This window comes from Macrosteles quadrilineatus, unplaced genomic scaffold (genome assembly GCF_028750875.1).
Source record: "Macrosteles quadrilineatus isolate MER2022 unplaced genomic scaffold, UCM_ALF_1.0 Scaffold_7__1_contigs__length_78375512, whole genome shotgun sequence".
Classification (NCBI taxonomy): domain Eukaryota; kingdom Metazoa; phylum Arthropoda; class Insecta; order Hemiptera; family Cicadellidae; genus Macrosteles; species Macrosteles quadrilineatus.
Window position 1 is genome coordinate 16,420,712 of NW_026542600.1, and position 15,790 is coordinate 16,436,501.

Here is a 15,790-nt window from a genome sequence, read left to right on the forward strand (position 1 = left end):
GTCAAGTAGCTTATTAGAACAACCCCCCTCCAAAAAAATTAGCCAACGTAAAGCTTTCAACAACAAAAGTTTCCTGGCAAATCTCTTCGGACTTTGAGTTACTTGGACTCATATTCTTTTAACATTTGCTGGTGTACAAAGAGTTTTGCGGCACCCACCGATTATTTTTTTTTGTTTAAGCGATTATCCTAAATAATTTTACCCAGTTAAACGTTGTTTTCCAATTTGGAACAGCGCCATGTTGACCAAGGATGGAATACGGTCCAAACAATCTCTGGGTTTTTGCACAAGAACCACTATTTTATAAATAGGTTTCCACATCAAAATCTCAGTGTTAATAGCCTCAGGCATAATATTTACTAAAATGGCATAGTTTAATTGATGTTTTAAGCACAGCTGATCATTCATTGTTGCAACAATTAACATGTGACAGGTAAAACAAATTGTAGCGTTCTCATTGCCTCACCCTGTATAAAATATTCTGTATCTTTGTCATCATCGGGAAAAGCTCTTTGAGAAATTGTATAGTGAAGAAACGGAGGTAGAGAAGGATGTAGAAATGGACGTATGCATTGTACAACAAATTACAGAAAAGCCACCATGTAGACAGTAAGGTAAAACAAACTTTGGGTTTGACAAACGAAATTTGGTTGTGTTGCTGGTCTAGTGATAGCGTCTTGGACTTTGGTGCATCAGGAACAGTTACGATTCCAGGCACATCCACAAAACTTTATTGGGTTTGTACCGCTTTCCTTAAAAGCGTTTGATTTGACTTAATTATAAAAATGCCACTAGCAAAAAATAAAAAATAAACTGGTATGTTTCCAAAAGGCCTCGGGCGCTATGGAAACCTGCAGTCTTCCTCGGGCACAATGTAGGCCTATTGTTTTGTAATTTGCATAGAGATAACACATTGTTTACCTCTACCTCTGTCTTTTCACTATTTAACTTTTAGTCATAGTGTCGTGTTTTCATAAACACCTTTTGCGGTAGCTTAATTCTAACGTAAACCCAAATAAATCCCACTTGTGTTTGACGAAGTACAGTGCCGGCTTTATTTATAACTTTTAACTTCCATTCAATTTACCTTTATGCTGATTACAGTAGACTCCCACCTATCCGGACTCCTTAGGACGAAGGCCAGTCCGAATAACAGGTTTTCCGGTTAAGCCGACGTCCCCAAAAACTCGTTAAAACGGACCGTTTACTTTGATATTCGACTTAAATTTAGGAGAGCATTGAATTTAGACTTGTGATCACTGGTCTCAAATCTTTCCCACGAGAACAGTCGTTTCAGTACCACCCACTTCCTGCCGATCTAGTTTAATTAAACAAATGTACTGATAAAAATTGTCCGGTTAAAGAGTCATTTCCGTCAAGTGTAGTCGGTTAAACCGATGTCCGGTTAAAAGGTGTCCGGATAAGAGGGAGTCTACTTTACTTATTCTCAAAACCAAATTTTATAAAAATGAAGCAAAATAAAATCTTCTTCTCTGCTTTGTTTGGAAAATATACCTTAGTAGCCATTTAAGACAGGGATGCAGAAATTCATCTAAGTTTCAAATATATAACCATTGTAGGAATGTATTTTTTTTCATTAAACTAGATCAAGATTTAAAATGTAGCTGCTTCATGCATAATTAAAACATATTTGGATAGAGAAAGACTCTAGATCAATGAACACTTCATTAATACTACACAGTATAAATGCATGGTATCAAAAAGAGAAAATACATTAAAAACAATATACAACTGAAATCAACTAAACAACCATATGATTAACTAAATAACCTGATACAAACAATTAAACGCTAAAACAACTCGTCTATAACACTTGTTCCTTGGACCTACCCATGATCCAAGACCACACTCCTTAACTCAACCTAACTAATTTTAAAATATGCAACAAAAATTGCCAACATTGGTGTTAATGTTAATAGATTTTACTAAAACAACAGTGTACCATAAATCATAAAACAAAAATACTGAGCAAAATTACTATGAGAAACTATTGAATTCCCTCATGTATTATTCTGCCTTATTGGCGTTAACAATTGCTAAAATAAAAAATAGTCAACAAATACTATTAAAGAAAAAACGTATGAATTCCTTTTTCTAATTGTGATTCTTTCTCATTGGTGTTGACATTAAATGCTATAATAATACAATGATTACAATATATCTTTACAATATATCTTTTACAATATATATTTTTTTTTACAATATATCTTTGAATGTTATTTTCTGATTATAATTATGCCTCATTGTTGTTTGCAATTAGTGCTAAAATAAAAATGCCCAAGAGATACTTTTTACAAAAAACTTTTGAATTCCTCTGATTTTGATTTTGTCTCGTCCTTATTTACATCAAATGCTGAAATAAATAAAAATACGGAGAAACTTCAATAAATATCTAAATTCCATTCTCTGGTCATAATTCCGCCTCATTAGTGTTGAAATTTCCCATGTTTCACTTTCTTGATTGAATCGTTAGATTTAGGTGTTGTTGAATGGTATATACAGAGTAATCGTTTTTCTTTATTTTGCAGCGATAATTCCATCTCGGATCTCCGGACCCTGTCTTGCACTTCAGTATTATAACAACTCACTTCTCAGCATGTTCCCTACAACTAGGATAGACTATCCCTAAAATCATGACGTCAATAAGATTTTGTACTTGGAAAATTTCAGGGTGTCGTTACAAGTTTCGCTTGGTTTGGTCTTTGTATTTGACTTATGGAATGTTTGTGTTTTTAACTTGTATATTTTACAATTGCATGAATGTTGTTTTAACCATTTTAAGTTATTTTTAATTATTTTATTGTTTAAGATTTTTTTATTTGAGTAACAGAATATAAATTTATTGTATCCAAATTCAGGTTGACACCCTGGAATTTCAATGAAGTGACGATTTTTGTTCCCATAAGAATACAAATGGTTATTTAAGAGTTTGTATGTTAACTCGTTAATCACTTCTTGTGTTAAAGGTTCACTTCAAACATTATTCGCCGCTGATTGTATGAGGTGGTTTAAATCTTGATGTAATTTAAAATTTAGAAAATATGCTAAACTTATGTTCTAGTGAATTTCCCATATGGATTATAATCGGTTTAAATGTGATTTTTCAGTTTTTAATTTATACTTCTCTTCAGGCATGTTTTACTGATCATTGTTGATTTGACAACTTAACTACTCAGCTTTAAATTGTTACTATATCACATTAACTAAATCATGTAATCTCTTCCAATTAAAAATATAAACTGATAGTGATTCTTTGAAAATCAGTCTTAAATAACAAGAGTACTAAGTTAAAATCTGAATATGGAAGTAATGTTTGAAGTAACCTTGGTTAGATTTCTAAGGTACCAGATGACTGTTGGTCACTGTCCAGTTTTGAAATATGCTGTAACGTTACGAGCCTGCTAACTAATATTTACTTGGATGTTAAACGTGTATTTTACCCGACACACTATGGGTCGCTTATCTTTCGCTCAGTACAACACTGTAGTCTGTGTACCTTGCTAGCTTTGCAGTGTTCCAGTCTTAGTAATAATAAGTAAGGTGCCTAAACTGGCTTGCGTTCAATGTACTCACAGCCTGAGCTGGCTCCATTATTTTTGTTTCTACAATACTAACATTTTTTTTCTTTTGACTTGAGACTTGAATAGGGTTCAATTGAGTAAAAAACTAAACGTAAACAATTTGGCACTCAATTGTAGATTGAAAAATTATTTTTTTTCTTTCAACTGTCATTAAAAGGGCATTTATTTATCTTTTTCAGTATAGGTTTTTCTTCAAACGGGTAATTTAATACTTTTCTGTTATACGTAACCCTTTTTGTTGTTCAATATTTTTTAATATTGAAATGTTTTTGGGTGGTAAATTTTAAGTATTATGAATTAAAAAACCATTGAATAATATAAATTACACTCGGTTTTTTTTATTCAAAAACTAACAGTAGAACCTCGATATTCTGGCTTAAACATACAACAGTTACGCCAGATTTAGGAAAAGGATGAACCATGAAGAGACCATTTTAATTGTTTACAATAGTTACCGTTGGTGACGGCTAAAGTTCCTGTAAATGTTGACTGCTAATAATCACAAATAATTGCAGTCTAGGAGCCTTGACCTTTTTATGAGCGAGTGGCGAACACGTGTGTTTGTGAGTCCTGTGCACCGTTGTGAGTCTCCCAGAAGTCTTTTTACACACAGAACATTAAGAAACAAGACATGTGTTATTTAACTTACAAGCCATTAGTATTTTTTACATTTTATGCCAGGGATCGGTCCAAACATTCGTCTTGTCTCTTTTTATGGACTCGTCAAATATTCTTTTTGGGAGACATGACAATTAATAGTGTTGAATAAATCCAAACAAAATGCTCGTTAATTTAAATTTATCTTCCTACTAAACTATAATCGTGTTTCCTAACAACATCAAAGCCAGCTCATGCCATGACTACAGGTTCAGTTTATCAGTGTCATAGAATGCAGGAGCGTTATCAACAAATTATTAATTATTCTAAATATAGACCATCTCTTTGTATTGTAGTTATTGATGTTATGATGTTATATTCGGTTTCAGGAATAATTGTAATAACCAAATGAAGTACACCACTAACATTCTAAATATATGTTGATCGTTTGATGTGTTGTTGTTATTGTTTGCTGTTGGTATGAGGAATACGAGAAATTTAACATTTTTTTCAAAGTGATTTAATGCAAATTTTTTTTATACAAAACAAGGAATACTGTGCCAACCAGTCGATTCTTTGTGAACCGTTAACCAAGATATTTGTTATACATGTTATCAGCGTATACACATATTTTACACATTAAGCTTTAAAAGTCCTCTCCGTTATGTAATAATCACTAATGCATTTAAACTAGTTAGTAGCTAAAATGTCAAAAATTACATTCAGTACCTTAAAAATGTGTGTTCATCATTAACTTTAATTGCCATAGTTCAAATGTGGTAGAGGCATGTTATTTTTCATGGAATAATTCTTAATATAAGCATTGGTTTTGGTTACTGAAGTAGGCAGATCATGGATCAAATGTAGCCAGATTTAGCCAAAGAAGTGTTAGTTGATGGGCTTCTCATAGAGTATAAGCTCTATAAGTGTTATAAGCTCTATTTTATTTTTATATTTTGAAACTAAGACCTATAGTTTACTGAGTTGCCCTACAGTTATTCTTAAAAAGTTAAAGTAAAGTGTAAAGTGTAAAGTGTGTTGTAGTTAAAAAGTAAAGTGAGTGCATTCTTAAAAAGTTTATTTAGCCTATAACATGAAAACAATATTTCACAGAAATGTTTGATTTGCTTTCAAAATGCTTTGATATTATAAATCTGGCTACAACTTTGACATAAGAATGGTATGACTACTTCACGATGTGTATCTTTGTAAAAGGTGCGAGTCAGAAGGATATAATAATTATAATTGTAGGTATATTTCTCAATAATCTTTGTGCTAACCATTATCAGAATGTTACATAATAATTCTTACGTATACATGTTCATTACAGTGCTTTCATAGTTTTATTAAATTTAGTTACATGATTTGAACTAAATGTTTGATACAGTTTTTAGTGGAAAATAATTTGAAATGGTCGATCCTTTTATTTATTTAATTCATATTTATATCCCTACTTATGTATCTACTTATTAGTCTAATAACAAAACTCAAGAGTACATTTTAAAAATGAAGTCAAGATTATGTATATTATAATATAGTTTTAAGTTAAGTCAAATTATGCTGTGTTATTTAACATATATATTGCCGATTTTGATTTTATTATTTACATAATGCAATATTCTTGATACATAATTTGTTTGTCTTTTAGGTAAGAGTTAAATAATATTTACATAATATTTATTTTGACATAATATTTACACTAGTTATGGGTGGGGAAAGATTTGTTAATATTTGTGTAATGGTTCTATTTTATTTTAGAAAACTAGGTAGACAAGAGTTATTAGCACTTTAAAAATATGTAGCAAATTCAGGAACGGAAACCTAAATTCTTCGTTGAATTATTTTCCTAACTGACTGACTTAGAGATATTTAGATTTTTTGATAAATTAATTAACTATTTTTATTGCTCCGATCTTCACAGTACAAATAAAACATAAAACTGCACGGCTTATTTTGCATTCTTAAATATATCTGACGATGATTAACTACTTTGTTCAAATGATTTGACATAGTTCTCCTTCTGACTCTCCGAGGAGTTTCTGAAAATGCCACTGAAGTTATTTATTTATATACTTGTAAATCATACTCGGATTCCCTTGACCTCAGAGAAGTTTGGTTATAAAGTAGATAGTCAATGGTGGTTTGCTTGTAGTGGTCTATAGCGATGCGATATACTGTAGATGTTTTTTCCTTATGGCAATAGAATCTTGTTTGAAACTTCTCTGAACTAACCCTGTGAAGTCGACATTGCTAGCCTTCCGAAATGACTGCAGTAGCTGAAGTACGAAATATATCAAATTAAACATTATTTTTATGTGTGAAAGTTGTAAAGTAATGCTTTATATAATAAATTATCACCTAGCTAGTTTTGACGAATGAGCTGCTGCGTGTAAATCCAAATATTTATTGTACTTATTAACTGATCTTTTATTAATGTTTCGTTAACCGTAGTATCGTATATTGTTGTATAACGCTTGACAGGTTTTTCACACATTTGTTATTCGACATTATTTCCTTGTCACGGTGTATACACCTATGTACTGTTGTATCATTTTTATACTGTTGTTAAACATTTCTCGTATTATTGCTAAATAAGAGGTTTAAAGTGCATTGTTGGTAGTATGTCATATAAATGTCAACAGTGTGAAATATCTGTATTACACATTTAGACTCGATATTAATAATTTAATTGTTTAAAGTTTCATAATAAACATGACACGATTTGTGAAGACAAACTTCTGAGTTATTATATTTTGGGAGGGTGGTCAATTGGTTAATTTGTAATCGTCCTTATGCTTGACTTCAATATTAACCTGTAGAAATGTTAATAATTTCCGGTTTGTAAATATTAATGTAGTGACAATTAGTATAATTTTATGTATACATTGCCTTTATTTTGCCTGATATTTGTTATTTTTAGTTACTTTTACATATTTATTTTTTAATGTTCGCTTTTATGTTATGAAATTGTCACTAATATCTCACAAAACTTATCATAATACAACACATAATATTTGATTATTTAGGCGACTTGTGGCTTTATTTAGACTACTTATACAATACTTAAACATGAGCGGAATAAATAGAAATCTCGTGTGTTATGTTACAATAATGTAATGGAAATTTGTTTGACGTTTTGTCAATGTGCAGTTTAATTAACATAGCAGAAGTTCCATGGATCTAGCATTCAATAACAACTTTTCAAATTGCTAATTTAATCAATTGTAATACACTATTACTCTTTATTTAGTTTAACTAAATACATTTTTGCAAGAAAGTGTTTTTATGTTGATTTTCAACCTAATTCACAATTTCTAAATTTGATCTTCAAATCTAAATTTGATTAAATAGTATTTATTAACTACTGTATTTGTTTTATTGTGATAAAATTCTGTTTGTAAAAAAATTCTTCAAACTATTGCTATTACATTGTTTAAAAACAATTCTTTATCCAATTTACATAACTTTTAAGGAACGTAAACTTTTTCACTCAATATTATATTTTAATATTCCTTCATTTTAAGAGTTTATTTTTTTGGGGTGATTGCAGTATTCAAGATTTGTGTGGATTTAGTCTTAATTGATTTCACTAACCAATTGAAAGACTAAGATTTAATTTTTTCTACGGTACAACATAATGGGTACAGTTAGTTTTTCATTTATTTCACTTAAAAGGTATTCTTTTGCACAATTTATTTGATAATTTAAGCTGCAGTTTCCTTAATGGATGAACAAAGTTGATATTTTTAACCATTGCATTTATTGGCTACAGAGCTGCAGGTAGATACTCAATTCAGTCATGAGATTGAATCATGCAGAATAGGTTAGTTTTGATTTTATGATAGAATCTCAAAAAGTTGACAAAACATTTTTAAAGCATTTACTTATATTTATGTCTTTGAGCTTTTGCTTGTTGTTTGACTGTGTTGATGCATGTTTTTTTTTTATGTATTGAAGTGTCAAAATAACACATGTATTGACTAAGGGGAAGTTCATTAAACCTTCATAAAATGGGTAACCTACTTAAAATTGTTATTTATTAGTTTATACAACTTTTTTAAATTTTATCAAGAAATTTAGAAAGGTTATAAAATATTTTCAAAAAACCGGTATTGATTAATTGCAACATATACATAATGGGACTTGTTTGATATTTTTGTTTTAAGGTAGAGGTTAATAATTTTTTAAGATGAATTAAAAGAAAGCATTCAAATAGATTAAAAACCCAATTCTTCACATTATTTATTTACAAATATTTATCAAAGCATTTTGATCACTTTTAACAACACTTTAGATAAATGTGTATATTTCATGTGTATTTTTGTTGTTGTTTTTTATGTTTATTTGTTTTGTAATTTAACTATAGGTTGATAAAAGGTTATGATATTATTGGCATGGTGGTTTATTTAGATTTATACCATAAAACAACACAAAATTTAACACTAGTGCACCATTAAGTTTTTATCTTTTTCTCTTTACATACTAGTGTATAGTGCTATAATTCCATCAAGTAGTTGTAATGATTTGTATTTGTTATTTGTGATATGTTAAAATTTGCTATTCATTACTGATGTATAGGAAGATAATTTTTGTATAAATGTAGGCCTAAAATATATTAATATTACAATTACTGTGGTTTCATTGTTTTATTCTGCATTTCCAAAACTAAACAAACACAGAGTTGTTTTAGAGAGTAAAATAACAATTTCTTAAAATAAAATAAATCCTTCATATAACAAAAATATTTTGCTCAATATAAATGTATTGAGTTATAAAAATACAATAGATAAAACTAAAAAAAATCAATATATGTAAATCAGTTACTAATATTTTTGAATCGGACAAAGGCAAAACTACTTACTGTAATCAATTATGAAATTCATGAATCCAATTTCTACAAAAGGACAAAATTCCCAGTGCCTATGATGCTTTATAAATAAATTTCTGTTGTAAATAAAAGTTTTAACAGTTAGAGCATTTGTCTATCATTTAGCTTTATAAATGTGTTTTTGCTCTTCAATTAATTGCAGTTAAGTGTACAATTTATTACCTATGATTCATACAAAACCTTCTATTTTCGACTCCCCTTTTTATTGCCTAACAAGGGTGTACTAACACAGTGTACATTTTCCTAACCTAAACTTTCAAACTTTTGCAAAATCCTTTTAGGTTTAATATAAAATCTCCCTTACAATGATTACAGTAGATGTAATTAATTATCAACCAGCAACCATTGTGTATTAACATTATAAATATGGGATGGCAATAAATGACAAATTATAAGTTAGTTGCATAGTGGAGAGAGAGGTAGAGGTTGTGGTGCCTTTATATCAAATAAATACATCGTGTCTGTACTTATACATCATACAATTACATCGTGTATTGGTGCATGCTTGGTGAGGAGGTCGTAGGGAGGTGTACATAGAGGTCTAGCACAAGGCCTTTTGGAGACAAACTTTTTATGCACCATCTACATAGACAATTTTTTGTGATTGGGAATCCTCCCATTAGAACTCTGTTTATTATTATTTGAGTGTCAACCTTAGTTTTCAAAAGTTTTAATAAGGGAACAGTCCCAACCCTTGTCTTGATACTGTCTTAACACTAACTTTTACCGAGATAGCATTGTTAATTGATAAATGGCATTTGAGTTCACTATCGATCTCGCTTGGAATCAAACCAGAAACGTCATATTTGAATGTGAGCACTTCACTTAGCTACACTGACAATTCATTATTCCCCTAATCTTGTTTTTTTTATTCATAAGAACATCAAACTCATCTCTGCTTAAGGTGTTTTTTATCCACTACTGACTTGTATGCAGACAAAATATTACATAGTGTGGTCCAAATACTTAGCGTAGGAGTAATACATAAACTAAAACTAAATAGCCATGTCCTCACTCTCATAATTTCTCTTAAACTTCATTAACAATGATCAACATCAGGTGAAGACAGTGAAAGACTGACTTTGCTATCCAATACCAATATCTCCTTCTACCTCTACCACATCAACTATATACTGAGATTTCTAACTCTAATCACTGAGAAAACACTTGATGGTACACGTAAGTGGTGTCTAGCACTGGCCGCGGGTGTCTAGGGCAAGGTCCAACCCCTTGCCTTCATGTACTAAGACGCTCGTGGAGGAATGAATGAATGATTTATTCCATTAATTTTGCTACATTGTAAAAATGTTAACAATTTTCACTATAACTATTAAGTTTTACAACATAAAATAATCAAGAAAACAGAAAGAAAAAATTTACAAAGCTGTGAACTTAATATTGAATTATGTAAAAAACTAACATAATAAACTTTATAATTATGTAGCTGGTTATAATTAATTGGTCTGTGGAATCAGCAGACAGACAAACTCTGCCTGTGCGTCTGCTGGGTTGCATTTAGTCCTTTAATGACCAAAATTTGTGGATATGGAAATTTAAACGGAGATTAAATAAAAAAAAAATTGGAAAACAAATTTTTTTGTATATTAATTGAGGATAAATGATATGCAATTGGTATGAAATGAGTGGTACTGTAGGTGTATAATGATAATTTCTGTGGGAGCAAGTTAACCATACGGTTGTGTTGGCCAGGAGCTGGGGGTGTGCACAGGAAGACCCTGTACTGGAAATCTTTGCACAGTGCTCGCCACTCAGGCTCATCCTTTCATGTTACAATTATATTTCGGGCAAAACATACTAGAGCTGAAAGCGCTCGGTCATCCCATAAGCCTTGTACTTTTTTGTGGGGGTGTTTGGGGCAATCCCACCCCTTACTTTGACCTGTAAATTGTTTGTAGCGCCCCTCTATACCTTAATTCTCTGTGCTCTAACCTTTCACTGTTTGGTTAGTACACTATCATAAAATAGTACCAAAAAATCTGCATCGCTGTAGTAGAAAAAAAGCAAACTAAGGCATTTTGAGTAGGTCTCTTAAATATTTAAATTTGTAATGCAGGAATGGCAGGGGGTACAATAATAATTAAATAAGCTAATATGAAGAAAACAAAAATTTGAGAATGAGATTGATTTTTATAAATTCATTATTTTAAAGGTTAAGGTGGAATAAATTTTTTTGTATTAGTTTGAAATCTTGAGTGTTTTAAGACTATCCATGGGCTGCTCAAAACCCATCAAAATCCTTTGGAATGTCAAATCCAACATGGAAACTGATGCTAAATTAAAATTTTATAGTTTGTTGCATAAATATAATTGATCTCATTTACAAATGGATGCTCTATTTAAATAACAGGACGGTGTGATAAGATATTTTACTTAATACATTGATTGTTTCTATGTTACATCAAATTTATTGGCAGATTTTAGCCCTTAATGTGAAGTGGCATCATCAGTGGTAATTGTTAGCGCAATGAGAAATGGATTCTGACACATGCTCAAACCCATGCATGATGTTAATTTCACTGATTTGTTTACAACATTTCTTGTTTGTAACAACCACACCACTCCGTACACTAGAATTAAGAATATACCTGAAAACCTTAAACTACTTATGTTGCCTTATAAAAGACAATATTTTCACTCATTCTAAATCACGTTTGTACTCCAAACAATTGGTATGTTGAAATAAAACAGTGAACTAATTGTGAAAAAGGGGCTAAAAGAATGGTATATGTTTGTGCAAGGCAAACCCAAGCCCTTAATAAAACTTCAATTTGTATGAATGGAAAGAATTAATTAATACTAAGGCCAGTGAGCCTTTGGATTTAATAATTCCTTGGCTTCATAGTCTGGAATACGTTTATGGACAGTTTTGAGATAGTCTTCTAACCAAGAACAATTTTAAAGTAAAATAAATTACTCCAGTGGCCAATCAAAAAAGTTGATTTATGGACTCACTGATAGGTTCTTCTATTCCAAGTATCCTCAAATTTTCAAACACACTTTGTATTACCATCTTAAACTTGGTCTTCCCAGTCAGCGCCTTCCTTCTGAGGAAGCTGAAATCTCCATCTCTATTGGCATTGAATCATCATTAGAATACTATATACCAATGGGAATTTAGTTATAGAAAATATTTGCTTTTGATACAAACTTGGTTAAGATAAAACTCTTCCTACCACACTATCTTCCTTCCTTTTGCATAATCAAGCCAAGGATGGTGAATCTATTCCTGAAATGTTCCTGTCTGTTCTAGGAATGTTCTCTATTCCTGGCTTTTTAGACCTATTAACTTTTAAGAGTAACAATCTTTCAAGGTTTATTCAATTTGGAATGAAACCGAACAAATCCACTACAAAACTAAATGACATCAAAAAGTGTTGATTAAATTAAGATACATGTTAGAATCTTGTCTAAGCTAATTAATACTAACCAAGATGTTTTTTTTTTGTTGCAGACTCGTCTATGAGAAAACATAATACTGCCCACCGTACATAATACCATCATCACATTGTACTATATTTACGTTAATCTTTACCATAATAAAACCCAATCCAAATATTTAATGCTAAAGCCATATTAGACAAGTATTTTATGTAACTATGTTTAATAGTTGTTTTTGTGATTTAAAGTGTATTTGATGTTAAAGAATTGTTTCATTGATACCTTACCCTTAATATTATATTTAATGTTTTATATGAGACTATATTTTATTGGAAGGTTGATGTATTTATTGTTTTAAATTAAAGACCTTGGCGCAATAAACCTTATAAGTTCAAATACACATGGAGGTGTAAGAGTAAATCTTTAGCAAAATACAGGCACAATAGTAAAAACCTTAGAAATTAAATTAAAAATCTTCTATTTTGAGGAATTATCCTTTTTCACATCAAATAAAGTTGTTACAGGAATGATAAAATTTTTATGATTCCCCAAAAATTTAAAAATAAATAGTTTTCTTGCAACTTAAACACATTATTAGTGTTTTCAGCTAAATATTAAGAAAATGTGTTAACAACCTCAAACATTCCTAAAAAATGATTCCTACAAATATATTTGTACATATTTTGTATATATATAATATTATTTATATATTGTATATATTTTATATAACCAATACGTTTGGAAGTCACATATTAGAACTAAAAGTCGTGGTCTAAGTATAGTTTTAAACACCATAATAAACACCATTGAACATTGAAGTTGCAGTTGGACATTGAAGTGGGATCACAATTTGCAACAAAACTTTGTTTTTTTTTTTCGCTCTACTTAAGTGAAAATGGTTTGGGCTAGCCTTTAGTTTTAAAATCATAAATTCTTGTAATTTTACAAATGCTTTCATTCTCAGTTAGGCCTACTACAAAAATTGATTATAATTAGATACCTCGAAAAGTTTCATATCTATAAATCATTAAAATATGACCTCGCCAACCTATTAAATGACCAAAACCACCACACCTCCAATTTAATTTCCAACTAAATAGTTGAAATTCAGACGACACTGACGCAATCTAGTGGTCGAGGATCAAGACAATACCGAGGACAAAGGTCAGGTCACATGAAAGTTCCAGCTGTTCTGGCTCGGATGCTAATTATTTCAGCTGGTGAATTCACATGTGTCTTAATTGTGTAAATACCGATCGGTAAATATTTATTTATTTGGATCCGTGTTTGTGTCATGTCAACTAAATGCAACTTTATCTCAACAACGCCCAACTGGTTAAATTTATTACTTACTGGACCCTGATGATGATGATAGCACAACAATCTGCTGAAACCTAGGTGGCAGATAAACTACCTACTTTTTTCCTACAGTCACCCGACAAAGTTGGCTTCCTTGTACTGTTTATAGTACAGAAAGCTGCTAATTGCTGTATATTTATACTTTGTCGTACGGTTTATACTTTGGCGCACATCAGGATTCCAACGAAACAACACAAAACAGCGTTGTTCTATTATGCACGTAATCCGTACGCTTGGAAATAGGTTGGCAACACTTAAAGATAATAATACTATGATCAGCTGATTGACTATTATAACTACGATTTAACCTGTAATTTCGTGTTAATAGGTTTATGTTCTATTTTCGTTCAACGCTTGTTTGAACACAACCTGAAGTGTGGTATTTGAAAGATGAATTATAAGTGGGCCTAACATGTTTAAAAATAATGAGCTCAGTGAAAGTAATTGTGAATATAATGGTAGACCAGAAATAGCAGAAACTGAAAACATGTTTCATTAAACCTGTTACCTGAAAAATCAAGAAAGAAGTATGAACGAGCATACGAACTGTTTTCCTCTTGGCGCGTAAGTAAGAAAGTTACAAAACTGTCAGAAAATGTTTTATTGCCATATTTTGAAGAACAGTCTACTTGTTTATTATGTGTTTGTACTGATTATTACTGTTTATACATGTACTCTTGAAAACAAGTAACACTTAAGATATTACGACTACAATCAGCTGGTGCAGTATTTAATTCCCATTCCGTTCATGGCTTGGGTTTAACCTAACCTAAAAACGTGTTGTATAGCGTTTGAAAGACTAATTATTTATATGATTTATAGTGACTGTAGGAAAAATATAATGTGTAACACGAGTGCAAAAGGTCTTTGCTGCACTCGAGATCATTCCCATTGCTCTCGTGTGCAGCAAAGTGCCACTTTCCTCACTAGTTACACAAATAACTATTTCCGAACTGAACGACTGAAGGTATTTAAATAATTTTTACGGTTTATTTATGACGACACATACTTTTGTCTTCAGGTTTATCACAATTGATATTTAATTTTTTCTACGATCCAGAATTCAATTTTTGACCATTGTTGACAGTATGTAAACAACTAAATTTGTAAATATTTTAAATCAAATAATTTTTATTTTGTTAATTTAATTCAATCTTAAATTTTCTTACTTTTAAAATGTAACTTTAGCTTTCTCAATTTCATAGGTTATGTTTCAAAGTTATTTTTATTTTATTTATATTTTTCAGTATTATTTAATACACCTTAGCAGTCGTATGTTTCTTTCACTCTTTTTACCTCTCTAGAACAGCCAAAGAGAGGCATGGGACTCGCAAAACATAACATACGCAAAACTAACCTATCTTTCGCATCAAAGTCCGACACGCTAACCACTGGGCCAACGCAGCTCAAACCCTCTTTATCAGTGATGGAAAATGATGACTAAAACCATCCAAGCAACACCTAAACAATCTGGTACAATATTTTCCTTATAAGTGATGGAAATTATGAATAAAACCATCCAAGCAACACCTAAACAATCTGGTACAATACTGTCCTTATAATTGATGGAAAATGGTGAATAAAATCCTTTAAAAAACATCACCTAAACGATTTCCTACAAGTATTCCTACCACATTTCTAGTGGATTGATGATATGTCCTCTCTTCACTACCAATGGAACTTATTACAACACAGGATACGTTTTGGCCAACAACATTTAGTTTTCATCCGTACGGTCCCTTGCGGTTACTATATCTATCTGCACCTGTGTATCGCCAGGGCCGCTATTTTCCGCAATTCCCCCAAGTTATCTGGCTGATGAATTACGGATATCGCGTCTTCAAACACCTGAACTGTGCAGGCTTGCTGAGCCTTTGTCTCATAGGAATTTCACTTGTCACTACAATTATAGGATACTAAAGTACTTTTACGTGTTCCCCTGAAA